This window comes from Marmota marmota, unplaced genomic scaffold (genome assembly GCF_001458135.2).
Source record: "Marmota marmota marmota unplaced genomic scaffold, marMar, whole genome shotgun sequence".
NCBI classification, from domain to species: domain Eukaryota; kingdom Metazoa; phylum Chordata; class Mammalia; order Rodentia; family Sciuridae; genus Marmota; species Marmota marmota.
Genome location: NW_026000026.1, coordinates 55,729,817 through 55,742,884, shown reverse-complemented (window position 1 = coordinate 55,742,884; position 13,068 = coordinate 55,729,817). Strand labels below are relative to the sequence as shown.

Sequence of the window (13,068 nt, the reverse complement as noted above, 5' to 3'; positions counted from 1 at the left end):
TGTCATATATACCTAATTATAATAAATAAATACATAAATTTTTAAGAAATAAAATAGACAGGAAAGACAAACAATTGTATAACTCCAAGAAATAAAAATTATATTGGAGGAATAAAAATTATATTGATGAGTGATTAACTAGGGCTAATCAGTGGAGAAGATGAACTGCAAAGAGAGTACAAAAAGTTCTATAATTTGATTATGGTAATTACTACATGACCACATACAATTTCCATATATCATAACATAGCTCATTTAAAATTGGTGATATTTATTGTTTGCAAATTATACCCCAATAAAAGGTGTATTTTATTTTAATAAAATAATTTCAATAAAATAAAAAATGATGCAAAATCTATCTTGATTCAGGGATCCAAGCAAGTACTAAGAATTAAACTGCTATAAGATGATCCTTGAGATGATGTTTACTTACTCTCCCTGACCTGATAAAAAGACAGGAGGATAACCATATATTATGACAGGAGCTAAGCCTCAAAAAATAACTAGTAATAAGTAGTAAGAAAATGTATCATTAAAGTTTTCATGCAGAATGATGCTTCAGAATGAAAAATTCATTAACTTTGATTTGAAAAGTCGTGTTTCTTCAAGTGGTATGATATGTAGTTAAATTATTTGTATCCCTTGTTTTCCAAATTACATTCAGCCTAATCTTTTACACTACATAGGGTGCTTGTGGTTCATAAAAGTAATATTTCATAAAATGAGGTACTGTGAGCATCTGTTACAATGAATTTTTTGAAGAAAGTACACGTGCAAGAGACTAACCATATGCTTCAATAAAAAATATGCACTTTTCAAAAGACAAACTCAGTGTTTATTTATTATTGGAGCTTTTAGCATGGATAATACACTATTGCAGATACTATGTGGTGCTTCAAGAGACAAATTGAGGAATACTAATGTTGGGGGCCAAATCCTGGCCCCACCACTTCTTGACTGTATATATTTGTGGTAAGGAACTTCTCTAAACCCGAGTTTCCCCATCTATAAAATGGAGTAGAAATACTAACTATATTATTGTCAAGTTTTATAGCCTAATGATACATAATAATGCAGCAATACTATATCTTCTCTGTCTAGTTATCACTCAACTAAATTATTTTTATTACTGTTGCCATTGTTGCTGTAATACAAAGTTCAGTAAGATTCACTCACTATTCTCAAGTCTTGCTTCAAGAGTCTTGAAGTATAGGATGGGAGGGGAGGTGAAGAGTGGGAAGATGAGAGAAAGAAATAGCATACATATAACAATATTATTTGCTGTGTGATATAATATAACAATATTGACACATTCATGTGAAAACTGTGTTTAAATTCAATTCAACTGTGTTTAAATTCAAAGTCGGGTGAAAGGACCAAGAAAGTCTTCAATAGGAAGATGCAACTTGAGAAAGCATATGGAAAGCTATATATAATTTCAACAGGCAAAGCATCAACATGAACAAGCTGGAAAAGAAACAAAAGGCATGCTTGGAGAACACAGAGTCAGAGGTGACAGTAGTAAGAAAAAATGTAAAAATATTATTTAAATGTAGGCTGGACATATTTCTAAAGGTTAATAATGTCATGCTGAAAGTTTGAACTCAAATAAGACAAAGTTATATATTCAGCACATCATCTGGAGATTGAAGTCTATTTATAGTAAGAAATCATAATAAGTGTAAGTGTGCTTTATAAATTCTTCTTTGGATTACGGTAAATATTATTGTGGTTAACATTTTAGAATTACAGAAAAAGTCTTATAACATCTAGTTGAACACAGAATTTGCCCTTTCTCTAATCTGTCTTTCTCTCAAATAGTAACCAATGAAAACAGACCATGGATAAGAATCATATCACAGATATTTTGAAGAATATTTATAATATCTGGATAATTGCCCACATTAAAAATAATGTCTTCAGAATCAAAAGATAATCTTCAGATATTCATTTTATATAACAAGTAGTTATGTAGCTCCAAACTTTATGTCCAACTAAATTACACTAGACTTGGTTTTATAAAGACTTGAAAAGGGACATATAAATTTCTCTTCTGACACAGATATCTTCAAGAGGAATTGAGATATACATGCTAAAAAATAATAACAAAACACCAGGATAAATAGAAACAATAAAATTGAATGTGGAGAGATTTAACATTTTTGGAAGCCATCTATTCTACATTACAAGATACATTCTTGTTTCTCACAGAATTCATGCAGCAGCTCCATTTTTGCAGGTCAAAGAGATTATCAAGGGGTTATCTTCCCCACATGTGTGGCCAAGCCTGAATTCTAGAGCTAGAAGTTCAAATGGCAAGTGCTGCCTCTTAGAGGCTTTGTGGTCTTAGGTATTAAGTCTCTTAAAATTTCAGTTGCTTCATCAGTCAAACTGAATAGAACATATTTAATATACACAGGTATTTTGAGGAGAAACTAAAAAGTCTATGATAAATAACAATTCCCTATGATACCATTTTCATAAGTATTTAGTGAGAAATCCTAGACCTGGAAAATTGCTGTGACCAAAAATGATTCTGTAGACTTAGATTGATCTTGGTAACTCTTCAGTACCAAATTTTAACCTTTGGAGATTTATAGAGTTCAAAAAAGACTACGACAACAAAAAAATCTCTTAAACTTTATTTCATCCATAACCTTCTAATTTATTTTGATATAGAATACTGCTTTTCTCTTCTTTACATTTGCTTTTTCTTTTTTGGTTGAATTGCTGGTTGGTTAGTTGGTTAATTTTTATGTAGCATTAAGCCCTTATATCTAATGAAAATCATTCCACAGGACATTATATAGGAAGTTTCCTATAATACAAAATTAGCATTCATAGGAAGCATGAAAAATTCAAATAATAAAAAGTTCAAATGAGAATGATAAATACAATGGTTTTAGAGCTTTACAAAGGAATTAAACTTGATGCAAAGATACAAATTCAGACAAACAGAAAAGAACATGTTATGTACATAATGAATGAAATCCAAATGGAAAGTTTGTAAAGATAATAACAATGGAGATACCAGATAAGATGGCTTACCATATACTGAAACCTAAATTCACCAGGCACTAAATTCTCACTTAGGATATGAAAAAACTGTGATGACCAAATTTACAAAACTAAGTACAATATCCTATAGTTATCTTTCTGACAAATATTTCTGGGGAACATAAGTGTTCAGTCATTCAGAAAGCGTTCACAGAAAATTTCCAAAGCAGTATATAGTTGTTACATGAGAGAGCAGAGTACTGGCTTATGAAAGAAAATTAGAAAGCAGTGAACTGGAGAAGGAAAATAAGCAGAGAGACCAGTGAGTCAGTTACTGTTTGAATCCAGATCTAAAATGATGAAGCATGGAGACAGTAGAAAACAAAGAAAAAGATTAAATTAGAAGTGAGTTCTAGGTATCAGTGAGCAAGGGAGATGATAATCAAGACTAAGAATAGCTTAACTTTGGAAGCAGGTCTTTAAAGTACAAGTTTTGATACATTATGATTTGTGAATCTGATTTAATGGATCAATACCAACATTTTATTGCATGTTCTTGAAAAAGAAATGACAATATCACAGAGTACTTGGGTAACAAGTATTGTTTCATGAAACTTTTAATCCAGAAATATGTATTATAGATTTGTACACTCGGTCATATGCTGTCCTAAACTAGTTTAAGATACTGTTCAACTAAGAAATGAAATAAAGCACTCAAGTTAGAAAACAGGAGGATTTTAAGGAGAAGATGTTATCAATTACCAAATGCAAAAGAACCAAACAATGCTTTCTTAGTAAAATGGTTGGATTTTGCATAAAGTAGACCAAACAGAAAAAAAGCAGACAGTAGACCATTAAAGAATACAATTTTTCTATTATTTATTATTTATGGAATATTAACTTGGTAAACCAATACAGCTCAGTAAGATGCAAAATAAACCAAGTATTTAAATTACTTTCATGTTTCTGATAGACTTTTCTTCTTTTAGCTAAGTCAATTTCATTTCATAAGCATCAGTTTTAAGACCTTCAGTGTATATTACCAAGAAAATCCTTGATTTATGAAACATAATTTTTAAAAACTGTGAAACAAATTACTAGCAGTATAAGCAGTAGAAACCATCCTTAAAACGATGAAGGTCTGGGGTACAAATAGCATATGCCTATGATTCCAGAAACTTGGAAGGCTGAGACAGGAGAATCACAAGTTCAAGGCCAGCCTCTGCAACTTAGATAGGTCCTGAGCACTTGGCAAGACCTGGGGTCTCAAAATAAAAAATTAAAAGGTCTGGGAATGTTGCTCAGTCATCAAGCATCCCTGGGATCAATCCCCAATACCCAAAAGATGTGAGGGGATGAAAAAAAAGGTTCCATTTACACCAAAAGCCTTGGGCAAAGCAAAAGCTATGCTATTCTTAGAAAAATGATACCTTGATTTATGCTTGTTTTCCCTTTAATTAAAATACTACATCAATTACAATTATTTAAAAGTATTTTTAAAAATATTGCTCCATGTTAAGGTGAGATAGAAGACATAGCTGCTATTGTCAGTTGTCCGTGTATTATTTGACATTCTATACCTATTATGGGTATATTTCAACAAATATTAAATTCAAAGAAAATCACTGAGTTTCTAGCATGCCAGGGTTTTGACCTTGGTTTCTTGTACATAAAGAACTAACAATCTTGTAAGAGTTTAATTATGTAATTAACCACATTTAAGGCAGAATGTGCTGCATGTCATGCTAGAGACAGAATCTAGAGTCAAAGGGGTTTCAAAGGATGAAGATCTCATTTTCATTAGGATAATTGCTGAAGGTTTCATTGCTGAGAGTTAGCGGCTTTTTGACAAAAAAAAAACAATTCTAACGAATAAAAATTAAGAGGATGGATTTATGATCTAAGGAGAAAATCAAGATGAGGGATAAAGAATCACAGTTCAGCCAGTCAGAATGTATAATGGCTAAAGAAGAATAGAGAATCCTGTGGTCACTTACCAAGAACCCTTTTCAGGAATAAAGGACGTTTTCCTCTCACTTTGGGGGATGTTGCCAACTTACAGCCATTAGATATTAGTCCCCTCCAGAAATATCTTGTGCCTAGAGATGGCCACCTGGATCAATTTTACTCTTTCATTTTGGGTCAGCTCACATTTAATGACTGATTGGTGAGGACATTCAAAGACCCTCACAGCAATGCAGGACAACTCTGAGGCCATCCCAGCTTCAGAGTTCCCAATCAGCTGAGACCTTTATTGAGACTACATCACAGCCCAGCATCTATCTCTGCAAAATTCACCTTCATTTATTTCCCTTACTGCACACTAATATTTCATCTTCATTCTTTTTAGGGAAGTCAGTCTACGAAAAAGATGAATTGGGAGGGATTTCTGATTTTAAGATTGAGAATAGAAATTGTTCAATTTATCCTCTAAGATACCTTCCAAACTTCACAAGCACAATAAGAAATAGAAATGTCCTTCAATAAAACTAGGAGATCTCTTAATACTTGAATGCAATATAGAAAAAGGAAATAGAGACCAATACATTTAGCAAAATGTGAATAATGAGAACTCAAAACTGAAAAAAAGCAATTTAAAAAGGAGAATCCCAAGGAAACACAAACAACACAGTATAGCAGCTAGGTTCAAAGAAATCATCTGCAATATCCTCAGAGAGATAAGAGAACAAATTGTATATTGAAATGAGAGATAGATTGCTATAAAAACATAAAAAAAAACCATCAGGGATGGGGCTGTAGCTCAGTGGTAAAGCTCTGGCCTCGCATGTGTGAGGCACTGGGTTCTATCCTCAGCACCATATAAAGATAAATAAAGATATTGTGTCCATCTAGAATTAAAATATATATGTATATATGTAAAACATTAAAACAAGTTCTTATAAATTAGAAAACAGTTAATACCATTTCAAAAAAAATAAAGTAAAATTTTGAAAATTTCTCTGGAAATAGGTTGAAAGAAAAGAGATATAGACTAGGGAGGGGGAAAATGCAAGTATTATTAAGGAAGGCCAATATGCAAGTAAAAAGGGGAACCAAGGGATATTGCTCTAGTCAATGACATGTAAATGAAAGTCCTTAGTTAACACTTTCTGGGAAAATATTTTAAAGGAAAAAAATTCAGAAAACACATGTTTTCTGCCCTTTTCCATCTCTTTTTTCCTGTCTAAAAGTAGAGGAGATACTGGAAATAAAACATTCATCTTGCAACCTAGAAGTACCCTCATAATATCAGAAGCTACATAAGAGGAAATGAGATATCTGAATGGAGCTTATAACCTTAATGGAGCATGAACATAAACCTTGAACCCCCTCTCTCTGAACTTCTTACCATATAAGTAAAATCTAAATCCTTTGCATAAGGCACAGTGTAGTTAAGTCTTCTATAATTAGTCGGTGCAATCCTATATCATTATTATAGCACATTAATTAACTTAGCAAAAAAAAATAATACTTAAAACATCACAAGAAAAAAAACTCTAAATATTAATTTCACAGAAAATTGTAATGTAACCTAAAATATTACAAACTAGCAATATAGGGATGTATCAATCAGGTTTCTTCAGAGAAACAGAAACAATAAGAAATATGCATGATTAATAGATAAGTATGATAAGTCTGAGAGAGAGCATAAATAATTGGCTTATGTAGGTTTGAAGGCTAAGAATTCCAGTGATCTGCCCTCTGCAAGCTGGAGATCCAGGAAGGCCTGTGTGAGTCCCAAGGCATGAAAAGCAAGGAAGCCAATAAAATAAACTTCAGTCTGAGGACAGGAAATGAGATAAGTCCCAGCTCAAACAGTAAGGGAGAAAAATAATGGGCAAATTTCTCCTTTTGCCTTTTGTTCTCTTGAGGCCCTGGGGGAGACGGATGATGGCCATACACACTGGGGAAGGCAATCTACTTTGCTGAATCCACTGATTAAAATGCTAATCCCAACCAGAAACACCCTCAAAGGTACATGCAGAAATAATGTTTAATGTATGCAGAAATAGTGTTTAATGTGCATACTCTGTATCCCAATTTGACATATAAGATTAATCATCACAGGGGGAGTTGCAATATAGCATAATTCATTATCTATCACATTCAAGCTTAAATAAATGTCTCAAATTAATGAATTTAGACAGAGCATTACAAGCATATAATTTAAAAATCTGGACATAACTATTAAAAGTACATAGAAGAGTTGAAATTAGATGCCAAAGAAAGGGCTAGGTTGGGGATTAAAAAAGACATGCAGCCAGAGAATGCATTTTTAGTGGTAATCTCTTTAGCACGATTAGACATTATTAAATGTTCTGCATGTGTTTATTTTCAATTTAGAAATTATTTCAAGATAAGGAGTGGTTGCCAGTAGTCCTTAACTCTGCCCTTACCCTCAAGTTTTCAAACATTAAAAATTTGGTTGAATACAACTTTCATTTTCTTAAGTGGTCCATGAGTATTTTAAGTCAAAGCCCTTCAAGTGACTTCAAGTATAAAATAAGAAAAGTGCAAACCATTTTAAATCTCACAATATTCCTGTAGGGTGGCTGGCAGATAAACATCCACACATTCCACCTTGTAACTCTTCACTGTCCCAATGATGAGCATCTCTATTTACTGCTAAGTATGAAGGACTGGTGAAATTCCTAAATTAAATATTAATAGTCTGACAAAATGTTGCAGGCAATCTACTTGGCCATATATCTTACAAATGAGGACCAAACACCATCTATTGTCACCATGATTTCCAAGGAAAAATATGTTATATTCATAATATAAGAAGAGTATAATCTCAGAATAACAGGAACTTTATAAAATCAAACACAATCAGTTTTATTAAAAATACAATATAATGTGTTTCTATTTTTCTCACTAGTGAAAATATCATCATGAATGGAATGGCATTTAGGAAAAACTAAATTAAAAAATATCAACTAAATGAAACACTCCAGAAATGCAATTTTATACTATAGCCACAACTGGATTTTGTCTTCAGGGATTCTGCAAAATTCAGCAATGTGCATTTAAAAACATGATCCTCTGTTTGCTAACAGTCAAGCACACTAATAGTTAATTTAGAAAAGTTAGTAGTCATGTTTTAAAATAATATTCAACTGATATCTAAGAATGAGTCTCCACTGAAAATTCTTTTGAAATGAATTTCACATTATTCTGTTATTAAACCCCAAATCTAGCAAACTTTGTAGAAAACAGAACAAGGGCTTATTTATCTTTTAAAATGTGAGTAATCATAGATAGTCTTAACTGTATGAACATGTAGTCATCTTATTTTAACATACTATAGAAATGATCCCTGAAAGTATAGTCTTGTTATTTTAAATTAAATTGACCTTTTCTTTTCTGCCTTAATTTATTGCTAAAGGTGAATCTCACCAACTAATTAATCTGCTTAACTTCATTTTTTTTCTATATAAAGACAAGCTAGATATTCAAGATTCATATTCAAAATGAAAAAGTCATTAAAATTATGTTTACATGTTCTCTACTTTAAAAAGACAATTTAAAATGGATAAGAAAACCTGCAAAAAAAAGTGACTTTTTAAAATTTAAATATGAAATTGTATTTCCTTCAGCACAATTGTTAGATAATTGTTAAGGCCAATCTTTCTGACTTTTCAAGATAGAGACAGAAGAGACACATAAATAGACAAACATGGTGGGAGAGAACAGAAACTTACAGTATGTAAATAAATAAGTACATTTTGTGCTAGTATAAATTCTGGCTTTTGGAATTTTAAAAATTTGGCTAATGTTTACATTTCACATTCACATTTAAATCTTTCATATAAAAGCTACTTTTATTAAAGATTTGAGATTGACAAATTTACCTCCTCGATTTTAATTGTTCAAACTTCCATGTAAAAATGAAGTTGTTTGAGAAGTTATGTAGTTACGTAGGATTGTTCACACAGAATGGAATTAGTTTTCCATGTACTTTGTATTTCAGAAGTATTCATAACACTTGAGAGTCAAACTTGTGAAGCTGAATTTTGCAGGTGAACATTCTGCTGTCCCTCCATAATGTCTGTTTTGTCAGCATGCAGAATGATGGATACAAATGCAAATAATTTCATATTGACCATTTTATACTCAACATTTTTAAGATCAAAAAAATAGACTCCCAAGTATACTATGCCTAGGGGGCTGTCATCTCAAAAACACATTTTTTTAAATAACCATAGCATTATATCACCTTTGAGTTCCATTTTAACAGGAACTAGTTGTTGAGTAAAAACTGGAATTCCACCAAGAAATTTCGAATACATGTAGAAAAATTCCTTAAAATTTCTCATGCCAATTCTCTATTTCAGAACACATCTCACCTGCAGTTTGCTATTTAATCTTTATCCATTAGTGTTTTCCCTCTGTCCATTCCCAACACACACCGATATCCAAAATGGCATTTGCGAAATACAAGCCAAATTTATCTCCTCAGCTTAGAAGTTCATAGTGATCTCCTAGTTCTACTAGTTAAAATAAATCTAAAATCACCCATGTCATCTTGCTCTGTCTGCTTTAAAATCTTCATGTCAAGCTACATACCACTTCATTTCCACATTCCATCCATACTGGCTTTCCTTAATTTTCCAACCACACTTTCCTCCTCCTTACTCCAGGGTCTTATAAAAGTTGTTATTTGTGTCTAGAGCATTCTCCTATCTCTTCCTTCTTCCTCTACCTCATTTGTTGACATAGTTGTGTCTGAGATCAAGCTGCAATACCTCAGGAATACTTTTCCCAGGATCCAGCCTGTTATAAACTCTCAGATTTCCTTGCAGTTCTCCATCATTGGAATTTATCATCCTTGACATTTCTTTTCCAACATCCAATTACTCAACAAAATTCTGAAAACAAAAGAGCAAGGATTGTATCTATTTTATTCATTGTTAGCTATCCCAGTACCTCCCATGGGATACAGAGATATTTAATAAATGTCAACAGAATCAATAAATGCAAAGAATTAGGATTTCACATGTTATTAAGAATTTATATAATAAACCAAAGTGTTATAATTTGGATCTGCAATGTCCCTGAAAGGCTCATATGTTGAAGACTTGGTCCCCCGACTGGTAGTGTTACTGGAAGATGGTGGAAATTTGAGGAACTGGGACATAGTTGGAGGAAGTAGGGCATTGGAGGGATGCCCTTAAAGGGTATATAGTACCCTGGCTCCTTCCTCTCTTTCTCTTTTCTTCTAGGCTGTCTTGAGCAATTTTGATTTGCCACACCCTCTCTCCCTTACCACTAACCCAGAAACACCAGAGCCAAATGATCATGAACTGAAACCTCAGAAGCCATGAGCCAAAATAAATCTTTTCTCCTTTAACTTTGTTTGTGTCAAGTATTTGTCACAACAACAAAAATCTGTCACAGAAAAGCAGTGAGAAGGAGTTAATCAGATCTGAATATGCACATGTGCAGCTCGAATAGGGAAAGTGTCCAAACAAAGAAGAAAAATGGAGAGGGAAACTAATGAGACTGCTTTGAAAACAGCCATAGAAGAGAATATTAAACTGAATTTAGCTGATACAAAGCTACACAGCACACTGATATGGTTTTGTTGTTGTTGTTGCTGGGTTTTTTGTTTTGGTTTTGGTTTGGTTTGGTTTTGGTTTGTTTGTTTGTTTGAAAGGGAATATTGTGGCAGGAAGTCATTTTGTGAAAGATCACACCTTAGCTGGAAGCAATAGGAAATTTTAAACTCCAGCATCTTCTCACTTCTGGAGATGGCAGCAAATTTTGCCATAGGAAAATGACTTTACATTATGTTGTGGGATTAGGGTATGCAAAGGCCACCAAAAGCCCCTGCCTACTGTTTCACAAGCTGAATTGGGGCAGGTTGCAATCCTTTGCCCAGGCTCACCATGCTTCCCCCTAGTGAAGCACTGACATACCTGGACAAACTCACCTGCCCACTAGCAGAAGATACCCTGTGAGCCTATAGAGGAAGAGGACTGTTCAATGCCTGAACCCATGGTGGGAGCTTCTAGAGCTACCTTTGTAGAACTGAAGAAGGGAAGGTTGAGAACTGTGTTAACAGCACTGGGTGTGACTTTTCCCCCTCGGGAGTCGACATAGTTATTGCTTGTATCAGGCTTCCAGTCACACAAACTGAGACCATTACATTTGTCTCGCCAAAGAATTTTTCATCATCTAAATCTAACAAGGAGCTACTAAGCTGATCAGGATACAGGGATAATAGATGTGGTAAGAAATAAAGGTGCAGTGCCCCATCTTAGCCTGAATCTTGTTGAGTCATTCAGGGCTCTATACCCAGACTTATAGAGAGAACACATTGGAGCTTGAACATTTACCACACCCCCAATAACTCACCAGCTCCTAATTCAGAATTCCCCCAAAGTCTCTCCATCACAAATATCTAACAAGGAGAAAATTTAGTCTTTTCAATGATACTTTTTTATTTTGCTTGTTTAGTTTTCTATGGAGATAAATTTTGATCCTTTTCATTGATTGTGACTATATACTTTAGTTGTAACTGTGTTAAAAAAAGGTGCTTTTAAATAATTTAATTATATTTACTATTTTTTATTCTTTCTCATTTCTATACTCTTTTGTATTTCTTTCTTTTCCTTTTTTCTTCTTCTATTCCTCTTGTACATTTTTTTATTTATTTTGTTTTATTATATTTTGACTTGTCTACTTATTTTAATATTTTTTTAATTATAGGCAGACACAATCTCTTTATTCCATTTTTATGTGGTGCTGAGGATCGAACCCAGTCTAACATGTGCTAGGTGAGCGCTCTACCACTGAACCACAACCCCAGCCCCAATTTGTCTATTTTTTGATTTAGCTATTTCATCTTTCCTTTTTCTTTTTGAGTTCTATATTTTACATCTTTTTCTGGTTATTTTGTTTTTGTTGTGTTTAAATTTTGCTCTCACCATTTCTTTTTCTTGCTAAAAGGTCTAGTGGGTTAGTCAGCTTTTCATCATTGTAAACAAACTAACAGACAAGAATAATTTGAAAGAGAAAAGATTTATTTGGCTCACTGGGTCAGAGTTTCAAGAGTTTCCACCAGTTTCAAGGCAGAAATGTCATGGCAGAAGGGCATTGTGGAGGAAAGCTTCTCAGGACATAGCAGCAGAAGAAAGAGAGAATGAGGAAGGAGCAAGGTTCAGATATAGTCCTCAAGAACACACCCCAAGTGACCTACTTCCTTCAACCATGCCCCCCTGCCTACAATTAACATGGAATACTCCTTTCAAATTTTAATCTATCAAATGGATTAATCTGCTGATGATGTCAGAGCTCTCATAACCCAATCTTTACATCTCTGAAGATCGCTCTCTTTGCTTAGCACATGTATATCTGGAGGGACATTACAGATCCAAACCATAGCACACGGACTGGCCTGAGACTTGTCATTCTCCTGTCTCAGCTCCCCACAGTGGATGGGATTGCATGGTTGCACTAGTGTGCTCAGCTAATTTTGTATCCTTTATTGCTTTATTTCTTCAGTCTTTTCTGTATACTATTACTCCCCACTTTTTCTCATCAGTTAGTGGAACTATAGAAAGCATTTTAAATTAGTGTTAGAATATGGTTTTTTGTCAAGCTATCACAGTTACCAGTAATCATTCTCTCCTCTCAAATTGGGGCTGGCAACTGAACACACATAGCACTTTAAGCACATTAAGTAAGAACTTAGATACTGAGATAAACTCCCAATATGAGGAATACCATGATTAAGCAGCCAAGCCTGGTGGCACATGCCTGTAATTCCATTGACCTGGTAAGCTGAGGCAGGAAGATCACAAGTTCAAGGCCACTTTCAATAACTTAACAAGACCCTCAGCAATTTAGCAAGACCCTACCTCAAAATGTAAAAGACTGGGGATGTAGCTCAGTGGTAAAGCACTCCTCGGTTCAATCCCCAGTGCTGAAAAGAGAGAGATTGAGAGAGAGAGAGGAAGCAACTCACTAAAAAAACCCCTCACACAACAGTGGAAGAGATAGGTATCCCAAAAGACACAAATATCAAAATAGAAATATAGTAAAAGTGAACAAACAAGCAAAGAA

General features: G+C 33.7%; 1 pseudogene; it reads right to left on the bottom strand.

Annotated features, from left to right (window-relative positions):
• Positions 1-8,233: 8,233 nt before the first annotated feature.
• LOC125619260 lies at positions 8,234-8,333 on the bottom strand (annotated as a pseudogene).
• Positions 8,334-13,068: the final 4,735 nt, after the last annotated feature.